The sequence below is a fragment of the Armigeres subalbatus genome, chromosome 2 (genome assembly GCF_024139115.2).
Source record: "Armigeres subalbatus isolate Guangzhou_Male chromosome 2, GZ_Asu_2, whole genome shotgun sequence".
In the NCBI taxonomy this organism is placed as follows: domain Eukaryota; kingdom Metazoa; phylum Arthropoda; class Insecta; order Diptera; family Culicidae; genus Armigeres; species Armigeres subalbatus.
The window spans coordinates 198,486,931-198,510,505 of NC_085140.1; the positions used below are offsets into that span (position 1 = coordinate 198,486,931).

General features: G+C 41.9%; 1 protein-coding gene across 4 annotated transcripts in view; it reads right to left on the reverse strand.

Moving 5' to 3' along the window:
• LOC134211479 (laminin subunit alpha) overlaps nt 1-9,936 on the reverse strand; it is a 31,605-nt gene extending 21,669 nt beyond the window's left edge. For 3 of the 4 annotated variants that reach the window (XM_062688366.1, XM_062688364.1, XM_062688365.1), the window contains exon 1: nt 9,738-9,936. The gene's annotated coding sequence lies outside the window, so the exon portion shown is untranslated. The remainder of the gene's footprint in view (nt 1-9,737) is intronic. The other variant, XM_062688367.1, reaches the window with a different exon arrangement.
• Between the last annotated feature and the right edge of the window lie 13,639 nt (nt 9,937-23,575).

Consider the following 23,575-nt stretch of genomic DNA (forward strand, 5'->3'; position numbering starts at 1 on the left):
ACGGGAACCTTCTTACGAACGAGCGTGAGGTGATCCAAAGGTGGCGGCAGCACTACGAAGAACTCCTAAATGGCGATGTGGCAGACGAAGATGGCGGTATGGTGATGGACCTGGGAGAACGCGCGCAGGACATAATCTTACCGGCTCCGAATCTCCAGGAAATCCAAGAGAAGATTGGCCGGCTGAAGAACAACAAAGCCTCTGGGGTTGACCAACTACCAGGAGAGCTATTTAAACACGGTGGTGAGGCACTGGCTAGAGCGCTGCACTGGGTGATTACCAAGGTTTGGGAGGATGAGGTTCTGCCGCAGGAGTGGATGGAAGGTGTCGTGTGTCCCATCTATAAAAAGGGCGATAAGCTGGATTGTAGCAACTACCGCGCAATCACATTGCTGAACGCCGCCTACAAGGTACTCTCCCAAATTTTATGCCGTCGACTAGCACCAACTGCAAGGGAGTTCGTGGGGCAGTACCAGGCGGGTTTTATGGGCGAACGCTCCACCACGGACTAGGTGTTCGCCATTCGCCAAGTACTGCCAAATGCCGCGAATACAACGTGCCCACACATCATCTATTCATCAACTTCAAAGCCGCATATGATACAATCGATCGGGACCAGCTATGGCAGCTAATGCACGAACACGGTTTTCCGGATAAACTGACACGGTTGATCAAAGCGACGATGGATCGGGTGATGTGCGTAGTTCGAGTTTCAGAAGCATTCTCGAGTCCCTTCGAAACCCGCAGAGGGTTATGGCAAGGTGATGGTCTTTCGTGTCTGCTATTCAACATCGGATTGGAAGGGGTAATACAAAGAGCAGGGATTAACACGAGTGGTACAATTTTCAATAAGTCCGTCCTGCTATTTGGCTTCGCTGACGACACAGATATTATGGCACGTAACTTTGAGAAGATGGAGGAAGCCTACATCAGACTGAAGAGGGAAGTAAGTGGATCGGACTAGTCATCAACACGTCGAAGACGAAGTACATGATAGGCAGAGGTTCAAGAGAAGACAATGTGAGCCACCCACCGCGAGTTTGCATCGGTGGTGACGAAATCGAGGTGGTAGAAGAATTTGTGTACTTGGGCTCACTGGTGACTGCCGAAAATGACACCAGCAGAGAAATTCGGAGACGCATAGTGGCTGGAAATCGTACGTACTTTGGACTCCGCAAGACGCTCCGATCGAATAGAGTTCGCCGCCGTACCAAACTGACAATCTACAAAACGCTCATTAGACTGGTAGTCCTCTACGGACACGAGACCTGGACGATGCTCGTGGAGGACCAACGCGCACTTGGAGTTCGGAAGGAAAGAGCTGCGTACCATCTATGGGGGGTGCAGATGGCGGACGGTACGTGGAGGAGGCGAATGAACCACGAGTTGCATCAGCTGCTCGTTCACACTGCGCAAATCGGACGACTGCGGTGGGCCGGGCACGTAGCCAGAATGTCGGACAGTAACCCGGTGAAAATGGTTCTCGACAACGATCCGACGGGCACAAGAAGGCGAGGTGCGCAGCGGGCAAGGTGGATCGATCAGGTGGAAGATGACTTCCCAAGTAACATTTTAAGATTTATCATACTCTATAAGAGGTTTTCATGACCAGCTGCTAATAAAACTAATAACTCCACCAAAACCTCTTTATAACATCATTAAGATAGCCTTCCGGCCTAATGGACCAATCTAGAAGAAGTTTTTAAAACCGTATTAAGAGTAGTAATAAAACAACAATAAAACATTGTATTGAATTTGTTGGTACTCTATAAGAGGTTGTCATGACCATCATAAGAGTAACAATAAAACTGTTTAAATTTCATATTATGGATTATATTTATTGTCATTCCATTGCCTTTGTTTTCATTTTCACTAGATAACAATGTTCCCTATGTAAAGGTGATGTGTGAAAAATAATGCTTCTGATTCTACTTATGGTTGATGTTGAAAATGAAGCATTATTTAGGTAGTTCATACAACAGAATGACATGCGCAACCAAATTTATTGTGAATATTGAGTTTGTAGAAGCTTAAAATCAACGCGCCTCGAAATTATCAAATTATCACATGAAAATAGAAAATTAAATAATTTTCCAAACTACTCAAAATATTTCAATTTTAAATAGTTTGTAATAAAGTAACCGTGGTTCTATCAAAAAACATCAGAAATAATTCTATTCCTCTAATGAATAGTCTTTTTGATCGTATTTGATGTATTTTTTTAATCACGGCTATGACGTTGATCATTGTTTCAACATGGCGACATTCCTTTTTATGAAAACAAAAAATCTGGCGATAAATAGCTCAATGGCTTTTGTGATAACCTTAATAATTCTCCTTGGTTACTTCATGACCGTTTTAAACTTGTTATAAAACTTTGTCATGATTACACTTCCCTGCAACAGATGGCCTTAGGTTCGATAACATGCAGCCTAGTGGCAGAGGCGGGAAGCACTTTTTCATCCTACGGGTAAAGATGCCAAATCGGTGGAAATAAAAGCTCACGGCGGATATGCGGATCCGTATAAAAAATCTACAAATGCTAGTAATTTCCTGAAATTAGTGAACTACGAATATATGGAATATCACACTTTCGTATTTTTGGTGTAATTCGTAGGAAACAAATATGTGTATACAGGGCCAAATTCTTTAACCAGGAGTACATGTGCATGAGGAAAATGTAAACATTATTTCCTCCTTCACTTTTTTAAAAACCTGAAACTCGAAATCATCGTGAAATAAAATGATTCTTCATCGCAACGGATTTTCATGAAAAGCCGCAATCCAATTAAGTGCATATATTTAACAGCATTTCATATTTATGTGTCTCATTTCCCACATCAAAATCAAAACTAACATAAGAGTTACAGTTCAATAATTTTCAAATAACCCTTCTCAAAGAACATAATTACTATTGACAGAAATCGAATTGTTTTTGACAAACTTTTATTGGTGTTATTGGATAACACCGGAGATTCTTATGACCAGGGGATTTTTTACCTGTCCCTTTTAAGCTATGTTTTTAAATTTGGGAAATGAGAAATCAGAAACACATGGCACTCACATTATGTCGATATTAATGCTAACCTCATTATGCGTCTTATTGCATGATTCACGTATAAGTTATACAGCAACACTGCTTTCCAAATTCAACATGGCGAATAGATCCAGTCACGTTGAGTAGTTTTAAAGCAGTAACCCAAACTGGTTTTATGACGCATTTGAAAGCAATAATAAAACTATTTTTAAATCTTCAAAGTTAACAAAAAGTTCAGTTTTAAAACATGTTTTATAAGAGTTTTATGGATATCTCAAGAGTGATAGAAAACCTTTGTTCTATAGCATTGTTTATGTATATGTTCAAACAATAGGCTTTAATTATTCACACAATAAAACCTTATTAAAATTCATATAAAACCCAACGGTCACAGGATTGTTACTTGGGTTGCGGACCCTCCGTAGACTGCGTGGTTGGCGACGTGTAGCCATGGACCGAGCCGAATGGAGAAGACTCTTATATACCGCACAGGCCACTTCGGCCTTAGTCTGAATAAATAAATAATAAACGTTGTCATGGGCTACCTAATATAATTACCAAATGGTTTCACCAGATGCTTAAAAACCGGCATCTCTACTCGACATTACGTCAAGCAGCGATTAGGAAATTAAGTGTCTGTGGCTGCCCCCCTGTGGCTGGGGGAGTATTATCTCCACTTTTGTGGAACCTCGTTGCAGATACGACATTGAGATTACTCAATAATGGCGGTTTTCCTACCTATGGATTTGCCGACGACTATCTTATATTGATAGTCGGTTTGTGTATTACTACTTTATTCGACCTGATGCAAAACGCTCTTCAGGCAGTCGAAAGTTGGTGTCGCCAATATGGCCTTTCGGTTAATCCGAATAAAACATCTATTGTTCTTTTCACGGAAAAACGTAACCGTAACGGTATTCGCCCATTACATCTTTTTGACTCTGAAATCAATGTAACGGATCAGGTAAAGTATGTGGGACTAATTCTTGATTCCAAGCTCTCCTGGAATTGAGTTCATTGAGTTCAGAGTCAAAAAGGCGTGTATGGCTTTCGGCCAATGCCGACGAACTTTTGGTAAAACTTGGGGTCTTAAACCCAAATATATCAAATGGATTTACACAACAGTTGTACGACCAATTTTGGCTTATGGGTGTCTTGTGTGGTGGCAAAAGGGTGAAGTGAGGACAATTCAGTCTAAATTAGGCCATCTTCAAAGGATGTGCCTAATGGCAATGACTGGTGCGTTCTCTTCGACTCCCACGGCTGCTCTCGAGGTTCTCTTCGACGTTGTCCCACTACACATACATCTCAGACAAGAAGCACTTTCTTGTACTTACCGATTATGGGTTCTCAGTTTCATGGAAGAGAGTCATGTAAACACACACTTCGTTGTTACAACTCATGGTTGATTGGGACAGAACAGTCCTCGCTCCAAGTGAACTCACACTCGCTAGTAGTTTTCTTTATAGGACATTTTCAACACAATTCCCCTCGCGGGATGAGTGGACATCTAGCTATTTGGAGAGAAGTATGTCGGACAGCATTGTTTGTTACACTGACGGCTCCCTCTTCGAAGGTAGAGCGGGTGCCGGTGTCTACTCACGTGAGCTAAGATTGGAATAGTCCCACTCACTGGGTAGACACTGCACTGTCTTTCAAGCGGAAATATTTGCCATTATGTGTGGAGTGCAATCCGCACTGCAGAAACACATAATGGGCAAAGTAATATACTTCTGTTCAGCAGATAGCCAAGCAGCTATCAAAGCCCTCGCTTCGGCCAACTCAAGGTCGAAGTTAGTAATCGCATGTCGAACTCAAATAGAGGAACTGAATTCAGTTAATATATTGCACCTTATATGGGTACCTGGCCATTCTTCCATAGCTGGAAACGATTTGGCTGATGAGTTAGCTCGCACTGGAGCATCACAAGACTCTTTTGGTCCTGAGCCAGCTATTCCAATATCTAAGTGTTGGGTGAAGCGTTTGATTAGCTCTTGGACGTCCACTCAGCACAAACGGTATTGGAGTAGTTTGGATTCATGTCGACAAACAAAATTGTATATCCGAGAGCCATCTCCGGTAAATAGTAGCTAACTATTTAGCTAATCTGTCTAAAAAGAATTGCAGTGTCTTAGTCAAGGCCTTGACACGTGTTGTATACGTTGTATGCCCTCTTCAAGGGTACTTTTCCCAAACTTCCCATTTTTTCCCCATTCATATTCCTTTTCTTTTTGTTCACTTCCTTTTCCGTCAGGTGCGTGATGAGAAAGGCTGTGAAGGCGATGGCACAAATCTCCCGAATTGAGGTGAACGGCTCCAGAAGAAACTGCGGTCAAAAAGATTCACCACCACACAAATGTGTCATGTACAGGACGCTGATAAGACCGGTAGTCTTCTACGGACTTGAAATTTGGACAACGCTCGAGGAGGACTTGCAAGCACTCGGAGTATTCGAGAGATGGGTGCTTAGGACCATCTTCGGCGGTGTGCAAGAAGACGGTGTGTGGCGACGAAGAATGAACCACGAGCTCGCCCAGCTCTACGGCGAACCCAATATGCAGAAGGTAGCTAAAGCCGGAAGGGTACGATGGCCAGGACATGTTGCAAGAATGCAGGACAGCAACCCTGCAAAGATGGCGTTCGCTTCCAATGCGGCAGGTATGAAACGGCGTGGAGCGCAGCGAGCGAGGTGGGCATTCGAGGATGAAGAGATGCGGCCTCGAACCGTGTATTGTGGGGTCAAATTGTTGATTCAGTGTTATCTGTTTAGATGTAAACTAAATAAATGAAAATGTAGCGCGTAAATTTCGATTTCGTGATTTTCACGTATCCTGAAATAAACTAAAACTAAACTCTTAAAAGTAGGCTTCCGCGCCTCTTGAAAAGAGGCTTCAGAGCTTCTTAAAAGGCGACTTCCAAGCGCTTGAAAGGGGGCTTCCGATTCTTTTGATAGGAGGCTTCCAAGCCTCTTGAAAGGTGGCTTTCGAGCCATTTAAATAGGGTTCATAAGGAGGCTTCCGAATCTCATAAAAGGAGCCTCTTGACTGAGCCTTCCGAGCCATTTAAAAGAAGCCTTCCGAGTCTTCTGAAATGAGCCTTCCGAGCTTCTTGAAGGGAGTCTTCCGAGCCTCTCGAAAAGCAGCTTTATACATTAAGCTTCCTACAGGACTTATGATTATTGAAGGCTTACGCGCCCTTGAAAGGGATCTTCCGGAGGCGTTTTTCAAAGCCCTTGAAAGGGATCTTTCGAGCCTTTTGAAAGTAGCCTTCCGAGCATCTTGAAAGTAGGCTTCCGCGCCTCTTGAAAAGAAGCTTCCGCGCCTTTTGAAAAGAGGCTTTCGAGACTCTTTAAGAGAGGCTTCCTTGCCTCTTGAAGGGTAGCTTCCGAGTCTTTTGACAGGAAGCTTCCGAGGTGCTTGGAAGAAGACTTCCGAGATGCGTAGAAGGAAGGTTCCAATTCTCTTGCAACTAAGCAACTGAGCATTTAAAAAAAAGCCTTCATGCCTTTCAAATAAAGGTTCCCGTATCTTCAGACTCGAGATTTTAGATACAAAGCATATTTTGAATATATTATTCAACATATTGTTTCTAATCTACTTATTGCATTGAACATTTTAAAAATATGTACATTAGACGTTTTGTCTATTTGATTTTTGGTCGCACAGCCCTTCATACACTGCTTCATACACTACAAAATCGACTGTTTAGGGACTTCGAAAAAAAATTCTTATGGCGAACATTTCCTAAGCCCTAAAATATGTCCCTATGCAAAATTTGAGCTAAATCGGACATATTTTAGGGATGCTCAAAATCTTGCTATAAAATTTTTGAAAATACATCGGACATGATTTAGGGATGCTCAAAATCTTGCTATAAAAATTTTGAAAATACATCGGACATGATTTAGGAGTGCTCAAAATCTTGCTATTCAAATTTTAAATTTTTTGTAACTTGATCCTTACACGTTGTGTTTTGGATTCATGCGGTACCGCGTAAAAATAAACCACAGTGTAATAAATATTGCCTAGCCATTTAATTGATGATTTTTTCCGTAAATCTGATCTCAAAAGTTTTTAAAGTTACAAAAAATTCAAAACATTGATAGCAATATTTTGAGCACCCCTAAATCAAGTCCGATGGTGCTCAAATTTTGCAAAAGGGCTTAGGAAATGTTTGCGTAACGTTCGGTTTTAATATTCGATGAAAAATTGTTTTCGCCATAAGTAATTTTTTCGAAGTCCCAAACAGTCGATTTTTTTCAAAAAATAATTCTCAAAATTTCATGCATTTTGAGTCCTTTGGCATCAAAAAACAGAAGAGAAAAAAAAAGTCATGTCCGATTTAGCTCAAATTTTGCATAGGGGGATATTTTTGGCTACAAACGTTTGCGTATCGTCCGGTGTAAAAATAAAGTCCCAAAAATGTTCTAAGAGAAAAAATCTATTTTTTTCAAAAACATTTTTTTAGATAACATCAGATCTCGACGTTTCATGCATTTTTAAGTCATTTGGCATCAAAAACAAAAATTCGATTTTCGACTTTTTCTTCAACACTTTGATGAATTTTAGGCACCCCTAAATCATGTTCGATTAAGCTCAAGTTTTGCATGGAGTCATTTTTTGGGGTAATGAAACTTGTGAGCAATGTCGATTTTTGAAATTTGAAAATGTCATTTTCATTGGTACCCTATAGTGGGTATTGGCGACTGAATCTTTAGTCTATGCTGTTAAAATTACCTAATATTGTGATTGGTAAACTCGGGGATGTATATCGGACATATTCCGCCTGTAATGGAACTTTTTCCAACCAGTCTAGGGATTTTTCGCCCTTCCGGAACCGGCTATAAGGTATCTATATCCTGTGATGGCCAATGTGGAAAGGAAATTCCAAATATGACTTGCGACACATCTAGTCCCCGTGGACCAATTTTGCGAAAATTCCAAATATAACTTGCGACTCATTTTTTCCAAGTTCGTTTATTTGGTAAACTCAGGTGTGTATAATACTTTACGGAGCCATGGTTCTTTGTGATATATACAATCAATATCATTTTATTATACAGTTAGTAAGAGAAGGAAACTTGCGACTTATTATGTCTCATTATTTTGTGATCATGAAATATAAAAGGACATCCTGGAATTTGAATGCCGAAAATAACGAATATGACTTCCGGTAATTGATACGACTTAACCAAAGCACATTGCAATGGGTTTCAACCCAAAATTTTCCTAGACTGGACCGAGAATTGAAATCGCCATTTTCGGATTGGCAATCCTACACCTTTGCTCGCAAGGCTACATGGAGACAGGTAAGGTCATATAATTAAAAATAATTACTTATGACATGTCGCAACCCATGTTTGGAATTTTCGCAAAAGTGGTCCTCCGGGACTAGACTCCGGATGTCCTAGGACCAAACCAATGTGGCCATGATAGACCACCTAGAAACCTATCCGGTTCTTCTGAGAAAAAATCATACTAATCGGTTCAGAAACGCCAGAGATATTCAATTTTTAAGTGAATTTTTACCCCTACCGTCACAAGTATACCGGATAAGGGTTAGATAATGAACTTGTTCTTCTATGGACCAAACTTTGACATCCACAAGCTTACTGACCAATTCTTTTATTATTATTATCTAATTAAACACCCATTGAGCCAACCAGAACAACATCCAGCCTGTTCGTGCCATCATCGACCGATGCATTCGATTACGCAATTCCTCCACGATAAGCTGATCTCACCAAAATAAACACCACACGAATCAAAACCCCATCAACACATGTTAGACCGGCGATTCAAATTCACATCTTCTGTTTACTTTAGCAGAACTCTTTCCTTCCCGCCAGATCCTCCTCAACCACTGCGGGCGCGATATTCAAACGCTTGTTGTAAATATCCAGCACGTTTCGAACGTTCGCAACCGGTCTCGCACATGGCAGCTAGAGATACGAGCATAAAATTCTAAATTTACACACATGTATGCTTCCACATGATCGTCCGAACGTTCAGCCGACCCACCAAACATCACATCATCGGCCATCAGCAGCACATTCCCAGAAAAATCCACCAACAGCAGAAACAACTCGAAGATTAATACGATTCTGGCTGGGTCTCGCCTCTTCTGTTTTTCTTCTTGCTCGTTTTCCCCCATTTCTACGCTAAGTCACTTCCACTCCAACTCCTCGGCTCGGAGCATATTTAATACATTATAACTTTCTGGTTTCTTCGTTCCATTCACGGTTGCTTCTTCAAAAAAAAAAGATTAAATGACGACGAAAATACGTCGGCGGCCCATGAATGCATCTTCATCAATTTTCCCATTCTCACTTGCTTCGTCCGCCAGTTCTGAGGCGCTGATGATGATGAATGCACTTTTAGTGCACTGTGGTCGGTTCAAATTAATCGACAGCATGCACTTTTGACCGCACAATTTGCTACTCTTTTTACAATCCGCATGCTTACGGGCAATTTCGTCCATCATGCTGATCTACTGCTGCATTTCCGTTCAAGATGCATGTGTCACCCTCTGAGATCATCGAGCCATGCCCTACAAAGGGGCCGAACCTCTAACATCCAACCAGTCAGCATATCCATAACAGCAAATCTTGCACAACTCCAAATCGCCTCCCAGTAGCGTTAGAAAACGTGATTAGCATATTAAAATCTTGTTCCACGATCCCAAAAACCTCTCCTATTACCTCCCCTGGGTAGGCCTCTTGCCTTAATTATCACCAAACCGCACTCAATATGTTTAATATGTTCAACTCTTTTCAATCAGATAGGCAGCCTCATTTGAATATTCTTCTTCACTTTTTTTTTCACTGCTGGCCACTTCGCTCACTGGTCCTTCCTTTATTTTCAACGTCCGTTCCGTTCGATCGTCAGCGCGCAACTGAGGATCTCTGCTTTCTTCGGACGGAATAGAACTTGGTGACGGCGAACATTAGCGCGAGAATCATTTTTACGCTTGCGCATGAACACATGATGCGTCCTCGTCGCCTTGCGAGCTTCCGCGCAAGCATATACAACATGCTCTCTTCGGTGATCAACAGAGTGAAGTGTGGAGAAGCTTATCGCGTGCACCAGCCGACGGTTTACGCGTTATCAGTGAAGTTGTTTTAAATTTCTTCAAAAGGAAGGGAACTTATTACATGATCTTTCACTCATTATTGTATGTAAAACATATTCCATAAACTGAGCAAACAGAAACTCTAGTTTAATGCAGTTCTTTTTTTATCCTTTATTTAAATGTTTTTTTTAATCCTAAAATTAAGTTCAACACCATAATGCAGTTCTGAAACAAGTTGTGCCTTTTCAAGCTACAGTGACCTGCATAATAAAAAGCCCACTCGCCGTTTTTCATACAAAATGGTCAACTTTAAAGATCTAGATCTCGATTGCGTGTGAACCAATTTTGCTTAAAATTTGACCAGAGCTCAGATATAACTTGAATTTTACCACACATGAGTTTCGACCATATTGATTCATAAGGTTTTATAATATCTTGAAAACTACAACTCTTAGTGTACAAGTATATTCCGCAAACTTTTTTGTATTGTTAAAATACGCGTTTTTGTTGAATAAGTCATCAGTTTTCAACCTATAGAATTCAAGATATTTAAAAAATATTTTTTTGCCAAAAAAATCAATATTTGTTTACCCCATGAATATCTTGAAGCCCTATGAATATCTTGCGAGCAAAGGCGTAGGATTGCCAATCCAGAGATGGCGAGTTCGATTCTAGGTCCTGTCTAGGTTTTTTTCGGGTTGGAAACTTTCTCGACACCCTGGGCATAGTGTAGCGCCGTAGCGTGTGGTTGGCCAGGTTGGCCCCCGCCAAGGGCGCCAGGCTTAAGTGGGGCGCTGAAATCCAGAACGCACTATGAGAAATGATGACAAATCTTATCAAGGTTACCTTTACGCGGTTGGATACCACTTGAATTTTCTTCGATTTTTGTGATTTTTTTTGGTTAAGAACACACAACTCATAGTTTTATTAATGCTGAGGGTCATTCATTTCATTTATTTAGTTTACATCTAAACAGATAACACTGAATCAACAATTTGACGACACAATACACGGTTCGAGGCCGCATCTCTCCATCCTCGGATACGCCCCACGCTCGCCAAGTCGTTTTGCACCTGGTCTGCCCATCTCGCTCGCTGCGCTCCACGCCGTCTCGTACTTGCCGGATCGGAAGCGAACACCATTTTTGCAGGGTTGCTGTCCGGCATTCTTGCAAGTCCTCCTCGAGCATTGTCCATGTTTCATGTCCGTAGAAGACAACCGGTCTTATAAGCGTCTTGTACATGACACGTTTGGTGCGGTGGCGAATCTTTTTCGACCGCAGTTTCTTCCTGGAGCCCGTAGTAGGCCCGACTTCCACAGATGATGCGCCTTCGTATTTCACGACTAACGTTGTTGTCAGCCGTTAGCAAGGATCCGAGGTAGACGAATTCCTCGACCACCTCGAAGGTATCCTCGTCTATCGTAACACTGCTTCCCAGGCGGGCCCTGTCGCGCTCGGTTCCGCCCACAAGCATGTACTTTGTCTTTGACGCATTAACCACCAGTCCAACTTTTGTTGCTTCACGTTTCAGGCGGGTGTACAGTTCTGCCACCTTTGCAAATGTTCGGCCGACAATGTCCATGTCATCCGCGAAACAAATAAATTTACTGGATCTGTTGAAAATCGTACCCCGGCTGTTACACCCGGCTCTCCGCATGACACCTTCTAGCGCAATGTTGAACAACAGGCACGAAACCCGAGTAGACAAAAATAGCTCAATAATATCAAATGTTGATAAGATAGCAAAATGAGATATGGACATGATTGATATAAGAGATAAAAGATCAAACGACAATATCAATATTTTGCACTAAAATATCATAAGGATATCAAGATATGTTATTTGTAATAAGTGATCAATATCAAGTGCCATTAGTTTGTTCTTATCCATAGCATATCTTGATATTGAAATGATATTTCGGTGCAAATTTTTGATATTGTTGCCTGTTCTTTTATCTCTTATATCAATCAAGTCCATATCATGTTTTGTTATTCTGTTCATGATTTCTGCCCGGGAAGTCCATCACCTTGTCTTAGTCCCCGGCGCGATTCGAACGAACTGGAGTGTTCGCCCGAAATCTTCACATAGTTTTGCACACCATCCACCGTTGCTTTGATCAGTCTGGTAAGCTTCCCAGGGAAGCTGTTCTCGTCCATATTTTTCCATAGCTCTACGCGGTCTATACTGTCGTATGCCGCCTTGAAATCAACGAACAGATGGTGCGTTGGGACCTGGTATTCACGGCATTTTTTAAGGATTTGCCGTACAGTAAAGATCTGGTCCGTTGTCGAGCGGCCGTCAACGAAGCCGGCTTGATAACTTCCCACGAACTCGTTCACTAATGGTGACAGACGACGGAAGATGATCTGGGATATCACTTTGTAATCAACCGTTTGACCAATTTCCGAAAGGATATTTTCCGTCAATAACTGATACAGGTATCAGAACGTCGGCTCAGGGAGCACCTCCACTAACTGTTCTTTTATGATTTGCCTGATGAAAAAGGAAGTGAATAATAGAAAGGAACAGGAAATACAAATAAAAAGAAGAATGGAACAAGTTTCTGGAAAAGAAGCCCTAGATGAGAACTTCAATACGCCAAAGTCGAAACACAGAGTAGACTGTAAGAAACGCGTATAATTTTTGTTCGTGACTAAGAAATCTAAGCCGTCTTCAACTAATAGATACTCTTCTCTAAAGTTGAGATTTTTTGGCCTAACCAATTCAACCAATGCCACCAAACTACCGATAGACCCACTCTACGATTTGATATATAATAATCCGAATAGGTCCGGAGTTTGTTTTATTCTTGGTACGACTTGGTTCAATCGCTATTCCAACCTTCTATCAATTCTCTCCCAAGTTGAATTTCATTTAAAGACTTAGTAGTTTTACTCGGAGATTGGTTTTCTCAGTCTGAAGAATCAAGGACAAGGGTTTTTTAACTTGCCCCACGTTGCACTTGTTGTATATTCGCAAACAAACCCAATCATGAAATCACTTTTCCAAAATTTTACAAAAAGCAAGCATTAAAAGCCGAACCTTGAAAAAGGCCACAACCCATCGGCCGAAATGTCGGGCAAGTAAAAATAACCATCGTCCTGATTCTTCAGACTAAGAAAGCCAACTTCCGAGTACTGCATCTTATCCAGTCGAGAAACACCCTACCAAGTCCAGTATTTCTTTCTAACCACCTACCAAGGTCTGATGGCGATTCCGAACGTCATTCGATTCACTCCAAAGTAGGGTTATTCTTGATGCGACTATGTCCGATAGTGATCCAACCGCTGACTGGCACACTTGAGAGATGGATTTTATTGGCCTAGATTCTCAACAAGGATGTTTGGATTTTCAGTCAGTAACACACTCACTACTGGATCTAGTTTTTTTTTCTATTTGCGTAGGTTTATTTGATCTTTTAGAATATCGTTGAAATTTCTTGAAAAGGGATTTATGGAAAAGTTCTGGCCTTTTTAATAATCCTTACACCTTTTGGAACATATGCAGGTTATAGAGGCTTAAGAATCCATAAAACAAAGATTTATTAAATCTACTACATAAAAAAGGTGGATTTTGAAAATATCCCATCTCTTATAATGCTATTTGTTTTGAACATGCATGAAAGTAAAAGGGGCGCCCAATAACGATTTCGCCAAGGGCGCTGGGAGTCCACGCTACGGCTCTGGGTGTATCCATTGCACTTGCCACACAAGATACATACTCATGCAATGGCAGGCATAGAAAAGCTTTCAATTAATAACTGAGGAAATGCTAATAGCGCTAATGCGCTCTATCAGATGAAAATGTTTGTTGGGATATTTTTATGACCACATGATTTTTACTATGCAAAATAAATGTTCCAAAACCATGGAGTGTGGTAGAATAATGTGCTTTAAAAGGGACGTGTTTTCCTTGCGTCAAATATTGGCATCAGTTTTAATAGGGAGTAAGTGATAGTAAATGGACCCCGTGCGTATAATAGGCCTCCTGAACTAAACCCCAAATTAAACGCTGGAATCTACGATTTCCTACGAACTTCCGTGAGATAAAGTTGCTTCATATATCAGGACAGCAGTTCCATACAATTGTTTCCTTGATCCAGATTGGTCTGTACGCCGATGGGTCACCTGGTGGTTTCCCGGGCTTCGGCAACAGCACCAGCTTCTGCCTCTTCCACCTATCGGGGAAACTGCGCTCGTCCAGGCATCTCTGCATGGCTGTCCTGAACATGTCCAGGTTAGCCATGATCGCTGCCTTCAGAGCGAGGTTTGGAACTCCGTCGGGCTCCGGAGCTTTGTTCGTGTCAAGGGTTCGGGCCACCGCAAGCAACTCTGCGTTCGTCACCGCTGCCACTTCAGCCACTTCAGCATCAGCACTCGCGTTCTGCGGTGCTGGGGGTAGACAAGGGCTTGTGGCATGGGACGGGAAGAGAACCTCGATAACGCGATTCAACCTTTCCGGCGACCGTTTGGGAGGCGCCAGCCCCCCTCTGGTCTTCGCCATAGGTTGTCGAAACACTTCCTCTTCCTGCTACTGATGGCCTTGTTAAGGGAAATATGCTAGGAAACAGAGGCGCATTCACGTTCCGAGTCGTGGGTAGGACAAATGGAAATGCCGATTTGGGCTACAGTCTGGTATTAGCGGTAACATTAAGCGTTTCATATAAAATCGCAGGTATTACAAACCTACTCCAGTAACATTTTGGTTTTATGCTGGTTTTATGAAGGTCATGGAAAGCAAATTATGGTTTTGAAGATCGTTATTAAATTAAAAATGTTACTTGGTCTACACTGTATGGAAGTAGCATCACTTCCATCCGTCTACACAAATAATGCTTTTAAACTAATCACTATCTCTAAGATGGAAGCAAGGCACAGTCGAGATCTGTCCTGGTCACGTTCTTGTGAATGGAGCTACGTCTTCTCATCGGTGCCACGGGAGGTTATGGAACAGTTAGTGTGGTATAACGGTAGAAATAATTTTGGTAAAACGTGAAACACAAAAAGAACTAAGAACTAATGTTTGCCATTTAATCAATTTTGAAAATAATCAGGACTTGAAAAGTTCTTACGTCCAGAATATTTATATAATTTGAGAAAATTTCCTCGATTTTTAGGACAAATATTGCTTTTCCATTATCGATTATCGAATATCTCCTTACAAGCTTCAAAAAGAAGTCAGGGGTCACAGAAATTTGAAAAAATACTCAATGGTTTTAATTAATTATTGCTAACTGCTAGGATTTCCTATTATAGAAAATGTTATGGATCTAGCGATACAAATCAAACTACCAAAAATCGCATGATTGCCAAAGAATCTGTTTTGGGAGCTCGGAATCCCTTACGGATCAGATTTAGAGCGGACTTCGGTATGTTTCTGGTTTCTCAAATTCAATAGATCTATTAAGGTTTGAAGAAAAGTTTTTCCGTGGGCTTCTAATAATCGTGCTTTATCATAACTTCTAAAAAAAATATTCGCAGATTTCTACAACTTCTATTTTACCTCTGTAAAACGTTTATAGTCTAAGAAGTAAAGTTTAGACATCTATGAGCGCTTTAGGGATTATAAAGTGCCTGAAGTCCTAAAGAACAATCAGTCTTTTTCTCTAGGATCCCAAAAACATCTATGATTATTGTTTGGACTCTGTTAAACTTTAAAATAACCTTCTGCTAACACAAAATTTCTTACCATCGAATGACTTCATATGTTCTTACCATAATCATGGGTAGGACAATGCTTTGACTGTCCCACCCAGAAAAATTCATGCGTAGGACATGTCCTACCTGTCCCACCCACTCCCGGCGCCACTGCTAGGAAATATGTTTTTTTACCCTTCCTTCGGAAGTGTCTATAATTTCACTTTGTATGCGTTATGCAGGCGTGTTATGTATTAATCTATCAATAAACCAATGAATTATGAAGTAAAATATATGGCAATTGAAACAAATTCACTTTGATATTGAAAATATAATTACAACAAGTGATATGATATGAAAATATGCTTATTTTTCTGATTTGTTTCAAAGAAACAATTGATTTTAATTGCGGAACATATAGAAACATGTACCAAACAATCTACTCAGAAAAGCAAAAACGTAAAAATTTGAAGGGATTTCGAAAATTTCTTCAGTGGAAGCTAGATAGCAAATGTGAGCATCTTTTGAGACACTAATAGACCACTTATATGCATGTATGTGTGCGTATGTGTGCAAATTCTGAAATTTACTACCACATAAATCTCACTCATTTTTAAGGTATTAAACAAGATTAGTTTTACAAAATTAGGCATCCATAAGGCGAAATATATGTTATTATTGAACGCTATTGAATTTCGTTCAGATCAATGACTGATTTAGTTAGTTCTGAATTAATTAATAGGGTAAGACGGTATAATATGCCCCCCCCTAAGGCAACTCCTTGATAACTTTTTACTTTTCAACGCAATTTATGCAAACTTTAAGTTATTTGGTAGTGCAGGAAGTCACAAATGCATTGCCCGTGAGTAGTCACATAAAAATATTATAGATAACACGTAATAAAGCTTTTTTGAAAAGTCGTGAAAAAATGAAATTTAAAAAGTGCCCGGGCAATACGCCCCACCTCAGCCAAAATCATTTAATAGCCCTTCATTAGTATTTTATCAATCCCATAATAAAAAGGCTACAAATTCTTATGCGCTTGACATTAAAAAACCAAAATAGGTCCATCCAAGCAGGTATGAATTACATTTCAATATTTTCCATACAATTTGGAAGCAACTGCTGCAGGCTCGCTGCGCTAGTGTCCAGTTGGTAAGGGCATATCGTCCTGCCTACACTGGGGCGTTTTGGCCAGTGAAACATGTTTTCGAAAATCGTTACATTTTTGAAGATGGAAGCAATTTTATATCATTGTTGCAAATATTGCAACGAAAGAGACAAATTTCTGGTTCTTTAAACGATTTATTGAAGCACAATCAGCTACAGTGACGATGACGACAGTAGCGTTAAAAAATCCCTGACAAATGACATAATTTGATACGTAATATGAGTATTTCATGTTGTTCATAATAGATTTAAGGTTTCATATTTGTATATAAGTATCATTTAGGGTAATAGCATATGTAATAGTATAGGGTATGTAATTTTAGGGTGACTTACATTTAGTGTCTCTTTTTAGTTATTTAGTCCTTTAATCGATGGTGGGTGATCTAGAACCATAATTAAGGTTATGCGCTTTTCACAACAGTACATTATGCACTCGAATACCTGCTTTAGATCCTGATACTGTTCACTTCTGCCTTTGCTTGGAGTTTCCGTATGGATTCGTTTGATAGCTGTGTATTTTATGTTTAATGTTAGAATAAGTACATAATATCTTCTGTTTATTTGATATCACCCACCTGTGCTTACTCGACGTAGTATTAGATTAGATTTAGCTATATTGTACCAACATGAGACCACCAATTCATGCTATGTGGTTCATTTAGAATAAATAATGCACTGTAGGATATTATTAAGTAGTACATAAGCAATAATTTCAAGTAGAATTAAGAAAAATAGTATTTTAAGTTAGTTTGTGAACACACTCTCTGACTTTTTTTTTTTTTTTTTTTTTTTTCTTTGTTTTTGTCTTTCCGACTGGCTAAGACCAACACTCTCTGACTTGCAATTATTTATCTGCTCTTCCCTGCTGACGTTTATCGGTGTTTATATCTCAAGTGTTTTTGTACCTTAACTAACATTTTGGTGATGCGACGCGTCCACTTTTAATGGTCTGTTGACACGAACAGGTACGTATCATTACGGCGGATGGATGTACGGTGCGAAGCAACGAGAAGTTGTGACACTCCCCCCCAAGTGCTTCGGAATCACTGGTCCGATGTACTTACGGTTGCACCGACGTCCAAAACTGCGAGCTTTACGGATGATCTCTCCAGGATTCCAGTTACGGTCTGCACTACAGCACGACGTACTTGTCCATCTTCGGACCGAATTACACGAACCACGCGGCCTTTTGGCCAACAATTCCTTGGCATTGTATCGTCTACAACGATGACGATGTCTCCCTCAGCTATTGGTTTCACGTTACGAAACCATTTCGTCCTTCGAGTTAATGTTGGCAGGTAGTCAGCTACCCAGCGTCGCCAAAAACGGTTCGCGTAGACCTGCGACATCTTCCACGTGTGTTTTAGTGCGTAACTACTATCATCGAATGCGATCGGGGGCTTAGAACCATCTGACGATCCCATCAGAAAGTGATTCGGCGTGAGTGCTTGAGATAGCTCATCATCTAGGGGCAATTCTGTCAACGGCCGTGAGTTGATAGTTAGTTCAACTTCGGCTAACATGTTTCTCAGAAGTTCATCGGTAGGTGTGCGTGGGAGTTGGGTGTGCTTCAGGTTTTTCTTTACCGATTGAACGAGGCGCTCCCAAGCTCCACCAAAGTGTGGAGAAGCAGGTGGATTGAACGACCATTTGGTGTCAGAAGTGATGAAATGTTCCATAAGTTTTTCCTGATTCAACTGCAGCAAGGCTTTTTTCAGTTCCCGACTGGCTCCTATGAAATTTGTTCCACGGTCGCTTATTATTTCCAGAGGGTTTCCCCTTCTTGCTATGAAGTTCCGGATGGCGATGATGCAGGAGTCCGTCGTGAGGCTATGGGCGAGCTCAAGATGTATTGCTCGCACAGTCAGGCAAGTTATCAGCACTCCCCAGCGTTTCTCTGTCCTCCGACCGACTACTACATGTATTGGTCCAAAGTAGTCTATACCTATGTACGAGAACGGTCGACAGAAAGCCTTTAGTCGTGAAGGTGGAAGAGGAGACATTTCTGGTACGGCTGGAATCGCTTGACGGTTCTTGCAAACTTGACAACGAGAGCGCACACGGCTGTATGTTGAGCGAATCTGAGGTACGTAGAACCTACGACGAATTTCATTTAGCGCTGTCTGATGATTTATATGGAAGAACTGTTGGTGAACACTGGCAACAATGAGTTCGGTGACTGGGTGACGTTTGGGTAGAATTATCGGGCGCTTTGTGCATTCATCGACGAGTTCGCAAGCGTCGATTCGGCCCTTCATTCGTAGTAGTCCGTCTTTGTCCAGAAATGGACTAAGTCCATATAGCGAGCTACTTTTTGTCAACACATTCTTCCACGGAATGGATTTCGGCTTTTCAGTTGATATATCTCTGCGCCAAACTCAGCTTCCTGCACCTGCTTTAGAATAAACAATTCAGTCTCCTTTAGTTCTTCTTGAGTCAGTGGACCGGTGATGATATTCTTTTCGCTAACTTTCGGCGAAGGTTGGTTGGGTAACGTTTCACGTATGCTACGCGGCGTAGCAAGCTCTTCCAGCTCGAAAATCCTCCCACCGGAACAGCGCGGTGTGTACGAAATGATGCAGAACGTGCGGACGTCTTTCTTCTTCAGTTTGACCATACTTTGTCATTGTGATGGGCCATTGCTCTTCTGATTTCCATAGAAATTCTGGACCACGGAACCATCGGCTACCAGGAGAAAGATCCGGCAGCTTCTGCCATTTTGTGGCTTCATCAGCTACATTCATTTTCGACGCAATCCAGTGCCACTCGTTTGGCTCAGTTGTCTCCAACAGCTCACTGACTCGTACCCGACAAACTGACTATATTTCCGATGATCAGAATTAAGCCAGCAAAGGACATCACGTGAATCTGACCAAAATAATCTTTGTGTAGGTTTTCGCTTGTGAGTCTCCATAATTTCGTTTGCTAAGCGGGCTCCAATAACTGCTGCTTGAAGTTCCAGCCTGGGAATCGACACGTACCGCAATGGAGCTACACGTGTCTTCGCGCCGATCAGGGCGCATTCCACTTCGCCTTTTCCTCAAACCGTAGATAAGCAACCGTCGCAAATCCGTTTTCCGACGCATCAACGAATACGTGAAGCTGCATAACATTATTAACTCCCAGACCGGTACTTATCCGGTAACACCTGGGAACGCAGACGGTTTCTACATTTGGGAGAACTCGTAACCATGTCTTCCACTTTTCGCACTGCTCGGGCTTGATACGATCATCCCATTCAACACCGCTACGCCAAATCTCCTGAAGAAGTATTTTCAGAAACATGAGTAGGTTTGCCAACAGTCCTAATGGGTCGTATATTATCATAAGAGTACTCAAGATCTGCCTTTTGGTTGGTATGATCCGACCATGGAGTAAATCGGCGTCGATTCTCGGAGAAACTTTAAATGTAAATGTATCGCTTATTGTGCACCACCACATACCAAGTACTTTCTCTGTTCCGCTCTCGCTTGAGAGATTCATACTTTTCTCTCCAGGCTCCGCTTCTAGCTCACGCAGTACTCGTTTTGAGTTAGATAGCCAATTGCGTATCTCGAAGCCAGCCTCAGCATGTACAAAGCGGACATCTTTCGCTAGCTTGACCGCATCTTCTTCCGATTCCTCACTACACAACATGTCATCCACGTAGTGCTCTTTGATTATCGCTTCGGCCGCCCGTGGAAACTGTACACAAAACCGTTGAGCGTTGTGATTTTTCACATATTGCGCACAGCTTGGCGAGCAAGTAGCTCCGAACGTCATCACCTTCATTGCGTACACATCCGGACTACGGTTTTGTTCCCCGTCACGCCACAAGAACCTCTGACACTGTTGATCGGTTTTGTTTACCATCACTTGGTGGAACATTTCCCGAATGTCGCCTGTGATGGCGATCCGAAATTCGCGGAATCGGTGCAGGACTGATGGAAGAGAAGTGAGTTGATCCGGACCGGTGAGCAAAAAATTCAAGGAAACTCCGGCAACCTTGGCAGCTGCATCCCATACTATGCGTATTTTCCCTGGCTTATGAAACTCCCCTAGCTCGGGTACCTTAAGGTTAAGGATCTACAGGGTCGTTTATCGTTAGTTCTGAACTCACTATCCGTCTTTCTGTCAACTGGTGTCACAAACGTGAACAGGAACCGATGGTTAAATTACACAAACTGATGAGTAACCGGTTAATAGGAGACAAAGTGCATGAACTCACATAATATACAGAAGGGGGGGGGGGGGGGCACTGGGGAAAACTTCTAATTAATGGACCACCAGAACGACGAGGCTTGAATGCTCCTTTCAAGCGCGGTAAACGAACAAGGATTATGAAACTGTGGAAATAATAAGGTTCAGGGCTACTCACTTTAAATAAACTATCACAGAGACTTGTTTGGCTTAACTAATAGGTACAAAATTTATTTATGACGTCACAGTTATTAGGGGTACTTGCGCATATTGTTCTGATTGTGCTTGAGGTGCTTCTTGACTCTTCGGGAAGCCGGGGCTTCAACCAGCGGACGGTACTGTAGCGATAGCTCTGATGACGGGAACATTTTGCTTTGGCTGGCAGATGACACCGGAAACGAAGAGTCGCCGGACCAAACTGGTTTGCTTTGAACGGCGGGTTGTTGAAACAAGGCGTCGATGCAGTCTGTATTCGCTTTGGCCAGCAGATGCCAGCCGTTGATGTAGGGATTCGCTTTGCCGTTGGCGTCGGAAAGATGGCGTCGCCGTAGCCGGCTCGGCTTACCCGGTTTTGTCGGTATCCAGACGATAATGATTGTCTTCGCCCGACGGAATGGTGACACGCTTCCTGTCTCTGAGCACATTCTGGAGAGTTCCCGGAAACGTAGTCAGCCTTCGCATTCGCTTCCTTCTGACCGTGGTGCGCCGATGAAGGGTTGGAGATTTGGCCCTTTGTGGACCACTCGTAGAGCTTCACTGCCGAATAAAAGAAAAAGGCCCACTTCTCGGGCCTAAGCACACTATTAGCCCCTTGTGACGTCACGATTTTATCCTTTGACACTATCTAACTTTTGTCTTCGCATTTACCTTTTTCTTGTAGCTAGTATTAGGAACGCTCTGTCCACTTTTAGGTTAGGTTTGTCGCACTGACTATAACTTTAGGAAATATTTTACAATAGGAAAAGTTTTAACATTTACTAACCCCACTAACACTAACCATTATTTTAACTTTTAGGGTCGATTACTACTAATTTTGATTTAGTCACTACCAATGACGATTTAGCCTATTCTAGAAAAGAAACACTGAGTTTTAAAATCTCCACAATTCAAAGAGGTAGTCAAAGTTAACCTCAAACTCCGGAAATATTCTACACACGCGCGCACTACGAATCGGTCAGGGATCACAAGCGAAAGAGAGCGGTTTTCCTCTTTGTAACCCCTTTTATATCAAACGGCATCAGGTCAAACATACGTTATGTATGGATTCTATGCGTTAATGCACCCTATAGACCAATGCAAACTCTAACTTAACCTCACTTATTTTGACAGTTCACAGAGCTTGTTTACAAGGTGTTAGAAGAAAAATCGATGAATGGAAAATTAAAATTCATATTTTTAGTTTAAAATTGCTGTGATCCGAATATTTAAGTGTTATTCTTTGCATTCAGCATGAAATCAATCGCAAAGGACATCTACATGCGAATAAAATGACGAAACAATTTTATCGGAAGCTGCGCCGGAGGCTAAGTCCCGGAGAAAAAGCTCTGTGAACTGTCAACCTACGTCATCATGCACTGGTCTATTCTTCCCGTCACCTGCGCTCCATCTGTTTGCGGGTAAAAAAGGCCCAGTGAAGTGTTGACCCTTTCGTTCAAACTGTTATACACGCAAGGTGCTCACCACTGACATTGACGTTTGAGTATGAGATAGGAACTCAATTGCTAAGGAATGGGAAAAATACATTTCTCACTGATTTCATTTAATTTGCAATAGGGATGTTTTAGGATTTTTTTAGGGATTCTGGGTAGGAATTATACTTGTGGTGGAGCTACAAGCTTTTAATGGAACCTAACGGTTACACTTATTTGGATTCACCACGGGAAATATGGGAAGGTACCAGACACGATCGTATCTTTGAGACAGTTGGCTCTCTGTCAGCTTCTCGATGTAACCTCTGCGTTCATAGTCCCGAATCTTCTGCTTCAACACCTCAGCTAGTTCAGGATCACGCTGCATTCGCTTCTCTAAACATACCAGTCGTCGCATGGCCATGGTTCTACTGTCTGGAAGCCGCACATTGTCGTACCGCCAAAGCAATCCCGTTTCGTAGCGCCTTTCGTTGACGTGCGTTTGGATTCCAAGTAACTTTTGCGATCGCTCGTCGTCTTTCGATAGAAGCGGTTTAATAGGACTCATAACACCAAGGCTGTCTAGCGAGAAGTATGACTTCATTGCGACGTGCATGTCTACGTCGTTTTGCACACAACATGGACACAGATGGACGTTGTGATGCGCTGCGAATGCATTATTTGATTGCGATGGGTTAGAGCAGGGTCCGAAAACTATCCAGCCTAAACGAGTATTAGTGGCGATTGGTTCATCGTATCCTCCCTCTCTGCTATCTAATGCGTGACCTAAACGGCAATTGTCAACTCCGATAAGAATCCGCGGACGTACGTTTTGATATGACTCAACTGGCA